Raw genomic sequence first — 18,391 nt, forward strand, 5'->3', positions numbered from 1 at the left:
ATAACGTATCAAGGGCTTGTTTGGTAGGGAGGACTAGACTAGACTAGAAAAATGCCTACATTTCATGTGCATTGAAAGCTTATTATGTTGCCTAACTTGGAGGAAGAATGGAGATATAAGAGGTTGATGACCAAAACTTATCCCTCATAACAAACGAGCCAATAGTTTATTAATAGTCCATGCTATTTGTATATACCTCAAACTTCATGTGGTCAACAAATGAAATACAAGTGTTTTTACTTGAATGAAGAGGAGATTTGGTTCCTTGATTGTATGATGCTTATGTTGGAATAAGAGTAAAAACGTGAGTAATCATCTATGTATTTGATAAGTCTTTTTTCTTTGTACTTGAAAACAGTCACACTTTTTACATAAATTCAAGCCCTATTTATAAGAAGTTTCACAAGATATTCTTCAAGCTGGTCACCTCGACTCGGAGCTGAGCCATTTATGTCACATCAAGGCTTCTTGTTAGGTGGTGGATGATCGGGGTTCTTCCACATCCTCTTATCATGATGACTTTACGTGTTTTACTAAGGAACATGAGTGAGCAGAGTAGCCTATTACGAATAGCCGGAGTCCCATCTAGTCAAGGGACGGGTTAGGTGGTTTACATGTGGTATTATAGAGGACAGGGGGTGGTATTTCGAGAGGCGGTGAATCCTTCTTTGTCAAGGGAAGTCTTGTCTTCAACGTGGCTAACTAGTAGCCTTTCATCATGTTTTCCTAGATAGTACGGAGGTCGAGGTGGTATGGTGGAGAATCGAGCCGACGTGCGTAGTTGGCAGTTAGAGAGGACTGGGTGGTCACTTTTGCCACGTGATTGCGAGGTCCATGTGTTATGTTCTCATTGGGCAAATGGGCTCGGTTTATACCGAGTGTCAACCCCAACTCTCTAGGCAAGTCTCCTGGGGTGGGAAGTTGCTTTTGCCCTTTGGGTCTGCCTAAGGAGATTTTTCCGTGCCTAAGCTGTTTGGTCCGAGGGGTTCGAGCAGTCGATCTTGATGTGAAGGGTTGGGTCGAGTAGTCCCCCAACTCCCCAGGGAAGGAGTACTTTACTGTGAAAATCCTTATTCTTAAAAATTTTAATATTTTATTACTTTGGTATGTATTAAATTATAATTATAATTGTTGTACTTTTATAAAAAAAAATTAAATAATAATAATAATAATAATAATAATAATAAAATATAGTATTATAGTCATTTTATGGAAGTCTATGTTTTATTGCTTCAACATGAGAGTTCTTTTTAAACTCCACGTAGTCAACATGTGTCAAACAATTATGGTTTACTTGCTTATTCACTTGCAAACTAATTATGTGTCATTGAATTAGATAGTTGAAGTCATCACTACGTGTCTTCACTATATATCTTCTTATCCTTCTATTGATTTGGAGTGAAGGAAAGGTTACTTAAGGAGGTGATCCTAAAAGCATTGAAGTTATCTTTTGGCATGCCGCCCTAGTGTTTACTATAAATAGGGGTCATTGCCTTTAATTTTGAAAACACATAACGTTGCATAGTCCATGCAAAGAGGAGAAAAATAGAGAGAGAGAGAGAGAGAGAGAGAGAGAGAGAGAGAGAGAGAGAGAGAAAAGAAGAAAGAAAACAAAAGAAAGCAAGTGGTGATCAAATTCTCAAGAGGAGTTAGGGGTTGTAGCTTGTGTGTTTTCTTAACTTGGAGCTAGCTTTGGAAACGAGGTAGGGGGTTTCTTGGGGGCCTTTTGCAGAGATTGATTTAATTAAATTTTGTAAACAATATATTTGCGTGATATGATTATTTGATTAATATTCTCGTTACGATTGAATGTTTTTCTTGGAATGTTTATGTGTTCTTGACTGGTTGAACAATGTTGGTACATTGGTGATATTTTGAATAGTTACATTGTTGTGGGATACATGGGATATGTGAAAGGCATAATTATATCATGTCATGGAAATTGGTTGGAGTTGTTGGATTGAGAAAATAATGGTGGAAAAGAGGGTAATGGAAATAGTTTTTTGTGTAGTTGAGTCTAACTCTTGGCAGGTACCAGGTCTCAGGGATCCCACAGTGCACATGGTTTTTATTGGGTGATTCGGGACTGGCGACAGGGAGTTAGACAAGATGACTAACAAAAGGGGAATTATGGGATGATTGAGATGGGTGTTAGTTCACATAAATGGGCATTCAGGACCAAGTGGTATAAGCATGGTATGGGACGTGCAGGTCTGCTTGTCCAGTTATATGAATTAACGGGACTAGATGAAGAGCATTCATGCATTATTAATAATGTGATATTTGGATGTGTGATTGTTTGTCACTTAATTTAATTATATTAATTTCCTGTAAAAAAGTTTATGTCCCTACTGAGCTGTGGTTTCGCTCACCCCCTAATAGATTTTGCAGGTACCGAACCTGAAAGCTAGAGCTTATTATGATTATGGTATATTTATAAGAGTGTACTGTGTACATAGCTTATTGATAAATAATGAGCTACTCATTTAAGTGAACTCTTGAGTAGTTCTGACTTGTAAAATAATGTAACAATTTCAAGCTTTCAGATGTTGTCGTTTCCTTGAATATTCTATGTGAAATATTTACTTTATTTATTTAATTGTTTCTTCACATTTTAGTTATAGTTTTTATTAAAATTCTATAATTAAGATGTGAATCACGTCTTAATCCAAGGTTACGTAAACCCGTGGGTTGGGGCGTGACATTTACCTAGGGCAGGTAAAACAATTTGGGTAGGTGTCAAATGCTCGGGATTGTGCAATTATTGTAGGTGTGATGATGAGGTTTCTGAGGAGACGGAACGCGTGTGACGTCTAGTTTTCGTCGATTAGGAGAAACGATGAGAGCGCCATATGGTGACGATCTAGGGAAGGGCATTTAGACAAGGTAGACGACTAGGATGATTGACAGGAGAGCTATATATAGGAGATTTTGGGGAGGAATTTTATTTAAGCCATTTTGAGCTTTCAAAAACTCTAAGTTCGAGTGTGAAAACAGAGAGATCGTGGTGCAGCCAGTTGCCTGAGTGCGACAGGAGAGAGGAAGAAAGGGGGCGGCTTGTTCCTGCAAAGACGTCATGGCAGCCAGGTGAGAGTTTCTCTCTCTAGTTTGCTCTGTTATTGTCTTTGGGGCGGGAGGGAGAGAGAAAATAAGGAAAAAATAGCGAGCATGGCTAAGAGAGAGGAAGGACACAGTGGGTCCAACAAGGGTATTCTGAATTTTAAGGATTTGGACGAGGCCTGGGATCAATTAGGGGATAGGCCGCCAGTGGGGCTAGGCATGGGTGCCTAGGCGATTCCCTTTATAGTAGAAGTTCCAAGTTCATTGGATGAGGTGGAGGTGAGGGAGGCCGAGGTGAAGCGAGTGCCAGAGGTGTCGTTAGATGAAAAGGATGACCTTGAAAGGCATCTGGATGTCGAGGTAGAGTGTTCAGAATAGAGGGAGGCGAAGGACCCTGAGCGCCCTGTGGTCAACTTGGATGGAATTACTCTGATGGTGAGCACAGCTGAGGGCTTAGGGAAGTTGATGTGCTCATATAGATACAGGGTGCCTATTCACCCGTATTTTTATGAAGCGGGAGAGTTGTTGGAAAACTTGGTGCCAACCTGTATGATGCACGATATTTTGGATAAAATCTAGTGGGATTACGAAGTGCCCAAGGACATAATATTCGCGCTTCCGCAAAAAGGTGACAGGCCTAGCCGACCACCAAGGGGTTGGGTTACCTTAAACTGGGAGATGTTCAAAAATGGGTTGCATTTGCCCCTACTCCCTTTTGTTCAGAAGAGGATGGCATTCCTCTGCATCGCCCCGCATCAGATGACCCCAAACCTGCTGAGGACGATTCCTTTGATCAAGCCGACCGTGAACATTCTGAGGTGTTGTTATGGTTTGAGGAAAAGCCCGAAGCAGGCGAGTTTCTTCTATCTGCAAGCATTGCAGAGGAAACTAATCAAGAATAACCCGACGTCACAGAAGTCGTGGAAGGATCATTGGTTCTTTGCGAATGGGTGTTGGGAGGTCGCCTCGGTGGTGAAAAGGTCGAGGGTGCTAGTAGTGAGGCGTTTTAAGCAGAAAGGTACGGTTAGTGGTTTAGTAGACGACCCTTTCTTTCTTTTTTTTTTTTCTTTTTTTTTTTCTTGTTGTTTCCAGGTGTAATGCTAATATGGGTCTTTTGCTTTGTGGCAGTTGATTGGGAAGTGGGCGAGCTCTCAAAAAACGAGGTGGGACAGCTAGACGTGATTTGAGCTCTGCCAGCGGACGAGCGTGATGCGACCGGTCTGTTATCCAAACGTTCTTTGGAGGTGTCAGGTCTGCTGGATCCGATCCCGAAAAGTAATATGATGTTTTTTTTTTTGGGCTCTTTGTGTGCTGAAAATGCAAGTCTTGGTTTCAACCATAAGAATAGACAGGAATGATCCAAGGGCGCGACAACTGTTGGATAAGCTGTTAAAGAAAGGTGGGATCTCATGCTCGGAACCGACAATGCAGGCACCGCAGGGGCGAGCGCAGCTTCAGGAGGTGGAGCATGTGGTGCCGGTGAGCCAGCTAATTGAAGACCGGTCCCTAACTCAACTGCGAGGTCAAGATAGGGGAAAAGGCATATGGTCGAGGTGGAGTTGCCGGTGGCGACGAAGAGGGTTCGGAGGGAAGGCCAAGAAGAGAGAAGGGTTGCTCTAGTGTCGTCTGTAACAACTCGATCCTAAATTAATATTTAATTATTAATTTATCCAAGTAAAAGACGAATTTACCAAGGAAATATTTTAATGGTTTAAAAGTTGACTTTTTGTTCGGGAAGGAATCGGGGGATTCTAGTTTACCGTTGCGTAGAGCACGTCGAGATGAGTCCGTAAACACGTAGTGGGCATAACCGTAAATATTTCGAAATTCAATTTTAAAACCCAGATTTTCTTCTTCTTCCTCGCAAGCACCACGACCAGCCAACTTCAAAGAGCGATTTCTCCAAACTCCGGCCACTGTTTCAGGCAAGATAGGTCCCAAACGATCCACCTCACTTCCCTCTATTAGCCCCGCCCCTCCCCAGCGTCGATCTGTCGCTGCCGTCGCTGGAAACAGCCACGAAACAGGCCGGTTTAGACAGTTTTTCTGAAATTTTTCGGGAGCTCGTTCTCTCACTTCCGGCCACCATTTTCATCGATCCAGGTATGCTTCTCAACCACTCGAGATGCTCTAGCTGCTGGTTGTGTTGGATAGGAGAAATTTTTGAGTTTTGGAGGGTAAATAAGCGATTGAAAATCTGCCGATTTTCAGCCTCCGATTCCGGCCACTTCCATCGACTTTTTGAGGTAAGTCCAAAAACAAAAGTTGCTCCACTCTATATGGTGATCATGTAGGTATAAGTCTTGATCAGCGGTTTGGAGATATTCTTATTGCCGAAATCGCTTTTTGGCTAGTTCTTGAGTCCTAAAATAATCCTCATGTTATCTCGAGCAAGGTCTTAAATATCGGAGGTATCGGAAATATCGGAAGTCAAAAAACACGGAAATATCGCAGGAAATATCGGGATATTATCGGTATCGGAAAAAATTGAATAAAAACCACGGAAATTGTAAGAAAAACTTGGAAATTTTTATTGAAACTTTGCAGGATGTTTATTTAGTCAATTATCTATTAGTTTATCACAAAAAATTGGAAGGAAATGCATTGCATGATGGATTTAACTGATTTAAGTTGATTATATAGCGAGCTGGCAAACACCGTAAGTGTAGAAAATATGTAGTAATTAATGAAAGAAGATTAAACACACCATAATCATTTATATATAATGAATTACTACAATATTTTACACTTTATACATTGCATGGTAAGATACATGAGTGACTTAGTACCACATAGAGTTCCTATGAGGTTCAAAATTTTCACTATCTTCATCATCTCTATCTGTAGAGTAAGTATATTTTGAAGAGTAGTCATCAAATGATAAATCCCCAAAATAGTTTTGCATGTAATTGTTAACATGCCACCCATATGGATCCGAGATTGGTTGGCGTTGTCCATAAGCAAAATCATTTGAAGATTGAGTCTCGGATTCTTTCCATGAGTCGCTTGATTCCATCCCAACAGGAATGGGATATGAAGGGTAGGGAAATGGTTGGTTATGAGTATAACCATAGTTACTACTCATCTCATGTGAAAATTTGTTTCTTGCAAAAAGAATTCAAAACAAAACCATGTATATATATATATATATATATATATATATATATATATAAATATTTTAGTATTTTCACACAAACATAAGTGATATGGTGGTTAAGGTGTTGAAGGAGTAAAATGGTTTTCACAAATACCATGTATATAAATATTTTTGGGTTTCGTATCGGGATATTATAGGGATATTATCGGCTCGATATATTGCCCAAATCATTCATAAAAATGTTGAAAATATCTTCCCGATATTATCGGGATAATATCGATATATTGACGATAACACTATGGTTAGTTGTTAAAATATCGAACCCCCAAAAATCAGATATTATATGGATAATATCGGGGATATTATCGATATTTAATACCTTGATCTCGAGCACGACGGTATTCTCGGATATGAATTTGGTTATCAGCATGTGCTGGTTAGATGCTTGGTCATGGTGAGCTAGGTATGAGCTATCATTTCTGGTTGGAAGCTTGGTCATGGTGACATGAAGATGAGCTAGGGCTGCTGGTGGGATCTATTGGTGAAGTGCATCAACCAATTCAGATTTTATAATGCAAGTGTTGTATGCATTAGTGAAGTGCATCAACCAATTCATCTTTTATAATGCAAGTGTTGTATGCATTAGCCATATTGAATTCAGATTTGTCACTCCCCTCTCCCTATAAATACCACATCCATTCCACATTCAAGACACAACAAATCCTGAGATTCACAACCCCCACAATTCACTCCAACCATCCTCAAACACTCTCAAAATCCCAAACACTCCAACAATCACCAAAACAACTCCAGCAAACCTCTCTTCCATTTCCCTACGAATTTCATCTTCCTTAGCCATCACCACTCACTCAAACTCATCCCAAATCACCTCCATATCCTTCATACATCTTTCTAGAAGTGGGGAAGCTATTGGAGAAGCATTAGAAGTGGAGAAGCACTTGGAGAAGCCTTGGACACCACAAGAACTAAGGGTTTTTATACTCTTATTGTATTCATTATGTTTTCTCATTTCTGTTCAAGTCTCTTTTCCATTATGAGTAGCTAAATCCATAACTAGGGCTTCGATGTAACCTAACATGAATATTCTGGGTTTATAAGTTTGGAGTTTCAAGTTTGATTCATGATTCATGTTCTTATTCATTATGCTTATAAGTTAACATGCTTGTTTGAATGATTGATCACCATTAGAACTTGTTTGTTAACTATCTTGGTTTGAATTAAGAGTATACACCATGCTTTAATTCGAATTGAACTATGAATAGGAAGAGTATGTATGAACATTCGACAACAGGGATTAGATACATACTTGGTTGTTTAAAATGTTCTTCTATGCTTAATGGGTTCCTAATGCTTAATTTTAGGTTAGACAACAAATGATCAAATTAGGGAATTAGGAACACAAGGTTAGGACCAAACACCATGGCCTAATCATACTTTAGCTAGAATCAATCTTTGAATCTGAATTAGACTTGTTACTTGAATCTTTATAACCCAGAATTGAATTGTTATGGTGATTCGAATGCCCTAGTCTCAAAATCTGTTTTCCAACTCTTAAAACCACTCTTTGTTACATTTGTTTACTTGTTTTTGTTTGCAATTTCATTTTGCTTCTTTTGTTCAACAATCACAACCACTCTTGTTTTAAATTCTGTTTTAGACATAACCTCCTACTTTCTTGAATTTGGTAATCTAAGTACATAACTAGTTTTAACTTCTCAGTCTTCGTGGGTACGACCTCGTACTTGTCTTGCTATACTACTAATTGCCCCGTACAATTGCGAGTTAACATAATATTAACAACAAAATTTTGGCGCCGTTGCCGGGGACTGAACGAAAGTTCTTCCCTGGTTATGTGCCCAAGGTTACCCTATTCTTTTTAGTGTTTCTAATTAATCTAATTTTCTGTTTCAGGTAGTTTATGTCTAAAAAGCCATTACTTGAACAAGTGAGGTCTTCGATCCAACGTTCTAGATCTTTGAACGCAGGACCATCATTGCAACCCAGACGAGTGACCTCTGAAATTCAGAATCGTCTAGAAAGGGAGTTGTCAACTGCAAAAGAGCAAGCTCTTGCTACATTTACAAGTCTTGCTCTCCACACTGAACTTCCTGGTTCTTCACTTTCAAATTCGGAAGCAAGTTCAGACCAAGAAGAAGAAGAAATGATGGCTGCCATTGAGTTCATGGGAGAACTTGATATCCCAACAATTCCAGCATCTCCTTCAAGCATTTCGCTGCCCACTGTAGCTCGAAACTATGAGCTTAAATCTTCTCATCTTAATATGTTGCCTTCCTTTTATGGTTTACCTAATGAAGATCCATTAACTCATATAAAGGATATTTTTAATGTTGTGAGTTCTTTTCCCTTGACAGGTGTGACAGAAGATCAACTTCGAATGAGAGTGTTTCCATACACTTTAAAGGATAAGGCGAAGTATTGGTTGAATTCTTTGAAGCCTGGTTCACTCACTACATGGGCTGCCATTCAAAAGAAGTTCCTAGAAAAATACTTCTCCACGCAAAAGACTGACATGCTTAGGGACAAGATCTTATTATTTGCACAGCAAGATGATGAATCGTTTTGTGAAGCATGGGAGAGATTCAATGGGCTGCTCAACCAATGTCCTCATCATGGGATTCCATTGAAGCTTCAAATGCGTATGTTTTATAAAGGACTAACCCCTTCTAGTCATAATATAGTCACCAATTTTGCAGGTGGTTCTTTTAAAACCAAAACTCCAGAAGAAACGTACGAACTCTTTGAGGAGATAGCAATGGAGACCCAACATACGGATACAAGAGGTAAACGTGTTATTAGTGGTTCTAATGATGCTTCTAGTGTGCAGATTTCAAAACTGGAACAAAAGCTAGATGCTCTTCTTGCATTAAACTCAAGAAGCCCTCCGAAGGAAGTATGTAGCATTTGTGAATCTCATGACCATGCTACCACAGTTTGTCCACTTGGGGCTGGATATCCAGAATTTGTGCAAGAGCAAGCTAAGTTGATAAATTCCTACAACCAAGGTCCAAGAAATGATCCATACTCTCAAAGTTATAATCCAGGTTGGAGGAATCATCCAAACTTTTCATGGAGAAATACCCAGAATCAAGCAAATCCCCCTTCATTCCAAAGGCCACAACAATCATCATCATCATTGGAAGATATAGTGAAGCAGATGGCAATCAACCAATCCAATTTTCAGCAAACTACACAAGCTGCCATCTCCAAATTGGAAGTCCAATTAGGCCAAATAGCTGCTGAAATAACTCAAAGACAGCCTGGGAAATGGCCAAGCCAAACTGAGATCAATCCAAAGAACCCAGAAGCCAAGGCCATTCATGTGCTCAGATCAGGTAAGATCATTGATAATAAAGATGATTCTAATCTTTCAAATGATGTTGTGATTGTAGAAAATGAAGAGGAGGAGACCATGGCCACGGAAGGAGAACAACTCAAAACTTCTCAATATGCTCCTAAGGCCAAATCAAATTCTCAGAAATCCGATCAATTCCAATTGCATAAAAGGGATGACAAATTTGTGCCACCACATCTTCAAGAAGATAGATACGTGCCACCCGCTCCATATGTTCCACAGATTCCATTTCCAGGCCGTCTTAAGAAAGCAAAGCAAGATAAGGCTTTTAAAGAGATTTATGATATTTTGAGTAAAGTTAATATCAATTTGCCTTTGCTTGATCTTATTGAACAGATTCCTGCATATGGAAAATTCATCAAGGACTTGAAAACTCACAAGCTCAATTTCGCTCCAAATGAAGGAGTAAAGCTCGACCAGAATGTAAGTGCTGTGTTGCAAAGGAAGCTTCCACCAAAACTAGATGATCCTGGCAGCTTTGACATTCCCATTAACATTGGAGGCAAGAAGGTTGGAAGAGCCATGTTGGACTTGGGAGCAAGCATCAATGTTTTGCCATATTCAGTTTATCAAGAGCTTGGCTTAGAAGGGATGAAGAAGACTTCAATGCGACTTGAACTAGCTGATCATTCTATAAAATATCCAAAAGGTATTGTAGAAGATATTCTAGTTCAAGTTAATACACTAATTCTCCCTGCTGATTTTGTAGTGATGGACATGGAAGACAATCCAAATGGAGATCGTGTTGATCCCATTCTCCTAGGCAGGCCATTCATGGCCACTGCAGACACAATCATCAAAGTGAAAGATAGCACCCTCTCCATGACTGTTTTGGGTGAAACTGTTGAATTTAAAATGCTTAATGCTCTATCTCAACCTTCTATCTCTCTTGATTCTTGCTTTTCAATTGATGTTGTGGATCATGAGGTTTCTTCCAAAATTTTGCAGAGAAAGTCTAATGATGCTCTAGAAGCTGTCTTAACACAAGAAGAGGAAGATCTTTGTGAACCGGAGTTCCAAGAAGTGGTGGCTGCCTTAGAAGTGTTTCCGCCATACCCACCATCCTTTAGGCCACCAATCGAGCCTCTTGGACCATCATCCACGAAATTGGAGCCATCCATTGTCATCCCACCAAAGCTAGAACTTAAACCTCTTCCCAATAATCTTAAATATACATATTTGGGTGCTAACGAAACTCTCCCTGTTATAATTGCTGCAGGTCTCTCCTCACATGAAGAAGAGAGCTTAATTAAAGTTCTAAAAGAGCATAAAACAGCCATTGGGTGGACCATAGCAGACATCAAAGGAATTAGTCCAAGCATGTGCATGCACCGGATTTTAATGGAAGAAGACAGCAAACCATCCCGTGATGCCCAAAGGAGGCTAAATCCCAACATGAAAGAGGTGGTTAGAGCTGAAGTTTTAAAGCTACTCGATGTAGGAATCATCTACCCAATTTCAGATTCTAAGTGGGTGAGCCCTGTGCAAGTTGTTCCAAAGAAGTCCGGAATCACCGTTGTGAAGAATGAGAAGAATGAGAAGAATGAGCTAGTTCCTACACGAACTGTCACTGGTTGGAGAGTTTGCATTGATTACAGGAAGTTGAACACATCCACTAGAAAAGATCATTTCCCCTTGCCTTTTATTGATCAAATGCTTGAACGTTTATCTGGCCATGCTTACTATTGTTTTCTTGATGGTTTTTCAGGTTATAATCAAATTCCCATTGCTCCGGAAGACCAAGAGAAAACCACATTCACATGCCCATTTGGTACGTTTGCTTATAGAAGGATGCCATTCGGTTTGTGCAATGCCCCAGCAACTTTCCAAAGATGCATGATGTCAATCTTTTCAGATATGGTGGAACGATTCATTGAGGTATTTATGGATGATTTTTCAGTTTTTGGTTCCTCTTTTGATAATTGTCTTCACCACTTGTCTCTAGTGCTTAAAAGATGCCAGGAAACAAATCTGATTTTGAATTGGGAGAAGTCTCACTTCATGGTGAGACAAGGCATTGTACTAGGCCATGTGATTTCAAGCAAGGGAATCGAAGTGGATAAAGCCAAGATCGACCTCATCTCAAATCTTCCACCCCCTACCTCTGTTAAAGGAATTAGAAGCTTTCTAGGTCATGCTGGATTCTATAGAAGGTTCATCAAAAATTTCTCAAGCATTACAAGGCCATTGTGTAATCTCCTTGCTAAGGATGCTGTTTTTGAGTTTAATGAAGCTTGCATGGAAGCTTTTACTACCTTGAAGAGGGAGCTAACTTCAGCCCCTATTATCATAGCTCCGGATTGGTCTTTACCATTTGAAATAATGTGTGATGCCTCTGACTTTGCTATTGGTGCAGTTTTAGGTCAAAAGAAGAACAAGCTGCCCCATGTGATTCATTATGCTAGCCGGACCTTGAATGATGCTCAAATCAACTACTCCACAACAGAGAAGGAGTTGCTTGCTGTGGTTTTTGCTTTAGAAAAATTTCGTTCTTACCTTGTTGGTTCTAAAGTAATTGTTTATTCTGACCATGCAGCTCTTAGATACTTGCTCACTAAGAAGGATGCCAAACCACGCTTGATTAGATGGATTCTCTTGCTGCAAGAATTCGATTTGGAGATTCGAGATAAGAAGGGATGTGAGAATGTGGTAGCTGATCATTTGAGCAGAATTGTGGTTGAAGAAAAAGGAGCAGCTATGCTACCCTTGAATGAGACTTTCCCTGATGAACAACTATATGCTTCCCAAGTCAAAGAGCCATGGTATGCTGATTTTGTTAATTATCTTGCTTGTGGTGTTCTTAGAAATGATCTAACTTCTCAGGATAAGAAGAAGTTCTTTTCCATGGTGAAACATTATGTCTGGGATGAACCTTTCTTATTCAAGCATTGCCCGGATCAACTCATCAGAAGATGTGTTCCAGAAGAAGAGCAAGAAAGCATACTTAGGCATAGCCACGAATTGGCTTGTGGAGGTCACTTTGGAGCTAAGAAAACAGCACTTAAAATTCTGCAATCTGGTTTCTTTTGGCCCACTCTATTCAAAGATGCGTTTAATTTTTGTGTTAAGTGAGATAGGTGCCAAAGGATGGGGAACATAAGTCACAGGAATGAAATGCCATTGAATAACATACTTGTTGTGGAGCTCTTCGATGTGTGGGGTATTGATTTCATGGGACCATTCCCATCTTCCTTTGGTTATACTTACATACTTGTTGCTGTTGATTATGTGTCTAAATGGGTGGAAGCCATAGCCACCAAAACCAATGATTATAAGGTGGTGCTGAAGTTCTTGAAGGATAATATTTTCACAAGGTTTGGTACTCCAAGGGCTGTCATTAGTGATGGAGGCAGCCACTTTTGTAACAAGCCATTCGAAGCACTCATGAAAAAGTACAACATCACCCATCGAGTCTCTACACCATATCATCCGCAAACTTCTGGTCAAGTGGAAATAAGCAATAGAGAAATTAAGCACATCCTGGAGAAGGTGGTGAACAATACAAGGAAAGATTGGGCAGCCAAGCTCAATGATGCATTATGGGCTTATAGGACAGCATATAAGACTCCCATTGGAATGAGCCCTTATCGTCTTGTGTTTGGGAAAGCTTGTCACCTACCAATGGAGCTTGAACACAATGCCTTTTGGGCCATCAAGAAGTTGAATTTTGATCTAGACAAGGTAGGCCATGCAAGAAAGTTTCAGCTGAATGAATTGGAAGAAATTAGACATGAGTCTTATGAGAATGCAAAGCTTTACAAAGAACGAACCAAGAGTTACCATGACAGAAACATTCAACGGAAAGAGTTCTCCAAAGGTATGTCAGTTCTTTTGTTTAACTCACGTTTGCGTCTCTTTCCAGGAAAATTGAAGTCTAGATGGCAAGGCCCATTCACCGTGGTCAATGTTTCTCCCTATGGAGCTGTGGAGATTCAAAACCCTAAAGATGGCTCGACTTTCAAAGTAAATGGACAACGTTTAAAGCCATTCTATGAGGGAGTTTCAGCTGGCATCCAAACTGGCCATGTGGTAGATCAACTTCCCTTCGTACCATCAACTTAGCTGATTGCACAATGTCTTGCCAAGACAGTAACTAAGGCGCTTCTTGGGAGGCAACCCATGTGTTCAAGAAGAAGGTGCTTGGTAGCAATCGACCTAATCGCATCAAGGGGGAGCATTTCAATCCTTTCTCTTTACTTGTTATTATTTTAAATTTCTGTTTCTTTTTTTATAAAAATTTAAAAAAAATAAAAAAATTTAAAAATTTAAAAAGATTTTTCATATGAGCTAACTTATGGTAACTCCAGTGAGCACTTCCGTCAATACAGTGTCTAGGAGTTCTTTAGGCGACACCTTCGGTGTCTAAGAAGTTTGGGTTTTAAGCGGGACCATTGTGACCCCTCCAACCTTCCCGGATCCCCTGGCTGTGTTTTCTGAGGCCCTTAACTGGTCATCTGTGAGTTGCTTATATATTCATTTTTTTTTTCTTTCTAAACCTTCTTCTTAACTTTTCCCCTTATCATTTACATGTTCTCAATCATCTTTACTTTGCTTTAACATTGAGGACAATGTTCAATTTAGGTTTGGGGGGAAGGTTTTCAATTTCAATTTTCTTATCCATTTGTGTTTTCAATTTTCGTTCTCTTATCACTAATTTTTTTTTTTTTTTAAGAATGTCATACAATCAATGCTATGGAGCTGCTATTTGAGGTTTTCATATCAGAATTTTGCACTTCACAAAGCTTTTGCTCTTAGAATTCTGGTGGCTAAAGTACCATGCTCAAATTCTTGAAGGAAAATAGTGGAGACTACCCTAGTGAGCTATATCGAGCCTAATTGCTTTCTTGAGAGGGTTTAAAGTGTTCTATTTCTCATCCATACTTATTTTCTTCAATTCACTCTAATTGATCTCATCATTTCATTTTGATTGAATACTAAGGATGATTCTCTTTTGCAGATATCATGTGCTTGCTCTCATTCATGAATGAACTCATTGAAGTGATGCTAGGCTATGTGTGTATAACCATTCTATATGCTTTCTTTTCACCCTACCCATATGTGTGTTCCATTAGCCCTCTTGAAGCCAAACACTTAAAGCCTTTTTCTTCTATCACCCTCATCATTTCCCTACCTTTGTATCTCAATCTGAGATACTTGACCTATTGTAGCCATACCCTATAGCTTAGAAATATACCAAGGTGTGCCAAGATAAAGTTTGAAGCAAGAAAGTTGCTGCCATGTGCCTAAATGAAAGATGATGTGAATCTGTGCAATGAAGTTAAAGAAGATGCAGATCAAATCAGCAAATAAGAAAGATAAAGAGAAAGTGTGTCGATATGATCTAAGTGTGAAAAATAAAGTCCATGCCAGGTGAAACCATGAAGTTTGCAGCCATGCCATTCTAAATCAATGATACCTTGCAGATTAATGAAGAATGCAACCTTGGTATGTTCTTAAGTTACTTGTTTTTCCTTCTAATTCTTCCATTTCCCCTAAACCTTAGCCTTTCATTACAACCTTGTGAAAGACCTAGCTGATCTTTGAGGATGTATTCATGGGTGCTGGTATGTATATGTGTATCTATTTTCTTAGTATTTGATTCCTTTCATGAGATCTAACCAAATTTGTGCTTCTATTTCATACACTCACTTATGCTTTCTTGAGAGGATTAAACCTTAGGTTCTGAGTGATTGAGTGTTATATGTGAGAATTAGAGTCGAAGCATGTTCTCTATTCAAGGTTTGAGTGTGCTTGCTTTGAAACTGTGTGCCTTTGAGCTATAGCTTCCACTTGTACACACTCATTGATCACCTATCTTGGCAACTCTATGGTGTTGGAGGTATGACTAAAGTTTTCTTTCATTTTCATTAGTTTATTTCAAAGTTTATTTTTCTAACCACTTTGTTTTGTAGACTCAGTAAAGCATTTGTGGGTATCGTATCTGTTAAACCCTCAGGAGACACAACTCCTCCTGCTAGGGATGCCTAGAGGTTTAAAGGCTTGTTGCATACGCTCAATGCAATAGAGTTACCTACGAAAGTGGTCTAGTTAACTTCTTATTTTGTTTTTACCTTTGTTTTTCTTTTGTTTTGCTCGAGAACTAGCAAAATCTAGGTTTGGGGGTGTGTTAAGCTCATAATTTCATACATATACATGCCCAATTTACTTACTTCTTTTGCTTAGTTTCTTAGATTTCTAAGTTATTTGCCTCCCTTTGTGTGTTTTGTAGGCCAATAGAGCAAGAGAGCATAATTCATGCAATTCAAGCATGTTAAGGCCTAATTTGGATGAATGGAAGAAGAGCTTCAAAGACAAACTCATTTTGGCTACAGCCCCCTGCCAGTCCAGTTCCGTAGGTCATATTGCAAGCTTTGTTTCAGCAACCTACACAGCTCGGATGAGGCAGCATTCTTCATGAAAGTTGTTCCAATGGGTGTGTACTATAACATATCCAAAATTCAGCCCCATTGGATAAATATGGAGTCTGTTACCTAGCAAACACAGAGCCATGCTCAGGATGGATTTTATCAGCGCGCAAAATGAGTTAGCAATTTGTTTTGGCCTTAACTTCCTCCTCCGACCTTGGATTGGCCCAAATGATATATGGCTGGAAAGAAGACATTCTGAACTTCAATTTCGAGTGCTTAAAGTCCTAATTTGATTAAGATAAGCCCAAGTTGTAAGCCCTTGAAGTTGCTGGTTATGCTGACCTCAGCATGTGCTGGTTAGATGCTTGGTCATGGTGAGCTAGGTATGAGCTATCATTTCTGGTTGGAAGCTTGGTCATGGTGACATGAAGATGAGCTAGGGCTGCTGGTGGGATCTATTGGTGAAGTGCATCAACCAATTCAGATTTTATAATGCAAGTGTTGTATGCATTAGTGAAGTGCATCAACCAATTCATCTTTTATAATGCAAGTGTTGTATGCATTAGCCATATTGAATTCAGATTTGTCACTCCCCTCTCCCTATAAATACCACATCCATTCCACATTCAAGACACAACAAATCCTGAGATTCACAACCCCCACAATTCACTCCAACCATCCTCAAACACTCTCAAAATCCCAAACACTCCAACAATCACCAAAACAACTCCAGCAAACCTCTCTTCAATTTCCCTACGAATTTCATCTTCCTTAGCCATCACCACTCACTCAAACTCATCCCAAATCACCTCCATATCCTTCATACATCTTTCTAGAAGTGGGGAAGCTATTGGAGAAGCATTAGAAGTGGAGAAGCACTTGGAGAAGCCTTGGACACCACAAGAACTTCAGAAAAAGGGTTTTTCTACTCTTATTGTATTCATTATGTTTTCTCATTTCTGTTCAAGTCTCTTTTCCATTATGAGTAGCTAAATCCATAACTAGGGCTTCGATGTAACCTAACATGAATATTCTGGGTTTATAAGTTTGGAGTTTCAAGTTTGATTCATGATTCATGTTCTTATTCATTATGCTTATAAGTTAACATGCTTGTTTGAATGATTGATCACCATTAGAACTTGTTTGTTAACTATCTTGGTTTGAATTAAGAGTATACACCATGCTTTAATTCGAATTGAACTATGAATAGGAAGAGTATGTATGAACATTCGACAACAGGGATTAGATACATACTTGGTTGTTTAAAATGTTCTTCTATGCTTAATGGGTTCCTAATGCTTAATTTTAGGTTAGACAACAAATGATCAAATTAGGGAATTAGGAACACAAGGTTAGGACCAAACACCATGGCCTAATCATACTTTAGCTAGAATCAATCTTTGAATCTGAATTAGACTTGTTACTTGAATCTTTATAACCCAGAATTGAATTGTTATGGTGATTCGAATGCCCTAGTCTCAAAATCTGTTTTCCAACTCTTAAAACCACTCTTTGTTACATTTGTTTACTTGTTTTTGTTTGCAATTTCATTTTGCTTCTTTTGTTCAACAATCACAACCACTCTTGTTTTAAATTCTGTTTTAGACATAACCTCCTACTTTCTTGAATTTGGTAATCTAAGTACATAACTAGTTTTAACTTCTCAGTCTTCGTGGGTACGACCTCGTACTTGTCTTGCTATACTACTAATTGCCCCGTACAATTGCGAGTTAACATAATATTAACAACAAGCACCCGTGGCCAACACCCCACGGGTGTGGTCTTTTACTCCTGTTTGTTTCGCATGAACCGAGGAAGAGAGATAAGGAATCTCAAAAGTTGAAGGATCTACACATGAATATTCTCCTGTGAGAAATTTGAACAAACAATAACATATCCGCACCAATTGACTTTCCTCTTCGACAAATGGAGATATACCAAAAAATAATAATAAATCGTCTGAAATATGTTGTAGAATTACACCATAAACGAGCCAACGAAACAAAGAGGGAGACAATGTGGGAGGGGAAAACAAAGAGGATGGGAAGGAAGGAGGTGGAGAGGAAAGTAAAAAGTGGGGAAGAGGGGACAAAAAGCAGTATTCAGCACCCAAAAGAGATGGTAGCTAGAAGTTTTCTCTCTTAGGGTTTCTCTTAGGTTTTCTCGATGTCTAATTAGAAGATTGACCCTTATGAGAAATTTACTTTTTATGAATTAATTGTTCTGCTTGCATATATCTTAAGTAGTTATACCTTGAGTATGGATGTTGATGTTTAGAAGTTTGGGTTGATTTTTCGCACTTCATTTACTTTCGTGGCTAGAACTCTTGTTCCAATTATTACTTTCCAAATTCTATAAGTTAAAATTTCATTTTGGCACTTTATAGTCGAAGACAATACCGTAAGAAGTTTGTATTTTTATGATTTTCTATTCATTTTTGAGTGCTACTATTTCCACCTCTGTCCTATTTTC

At 39.1% G+C, this 18,391-nt stretch overlaps 1 non-coding gene across 1 annotated transcript; it reads right to left on the reverse strand.

Moving 5' to 3' along the window:
- Positions 1-8,708: 8,708 nt before the first annotated feature.
- On the reverse strand, positions 8,709-8,815 carry LOC148292744 (small nucleolar RNA R71). Its single transcript, XR_015826002.1, has one exon. It is a non-coding gene; the product is annotated as a small nucleolar RNA R71 (small nucleolar RNA).
- Positions 8,816-18,391: the final 9,576 nt, after the last annotated feature.

This window comes from Prunus avium, chromosome 7 (genome assembly GCF_965620075.1).
Source record: "Prunus avium chromosome 7, drPruAviu1.hap1.1, whole genome shotgun sequence".
NCBI classification, from domain to species: domain Eukaryota; kingdom Viridiplantae; phylum Streptophyta; class Magnoliopsida; order Rosales; family Rosaceae; genus Prunus; species Prunus avium.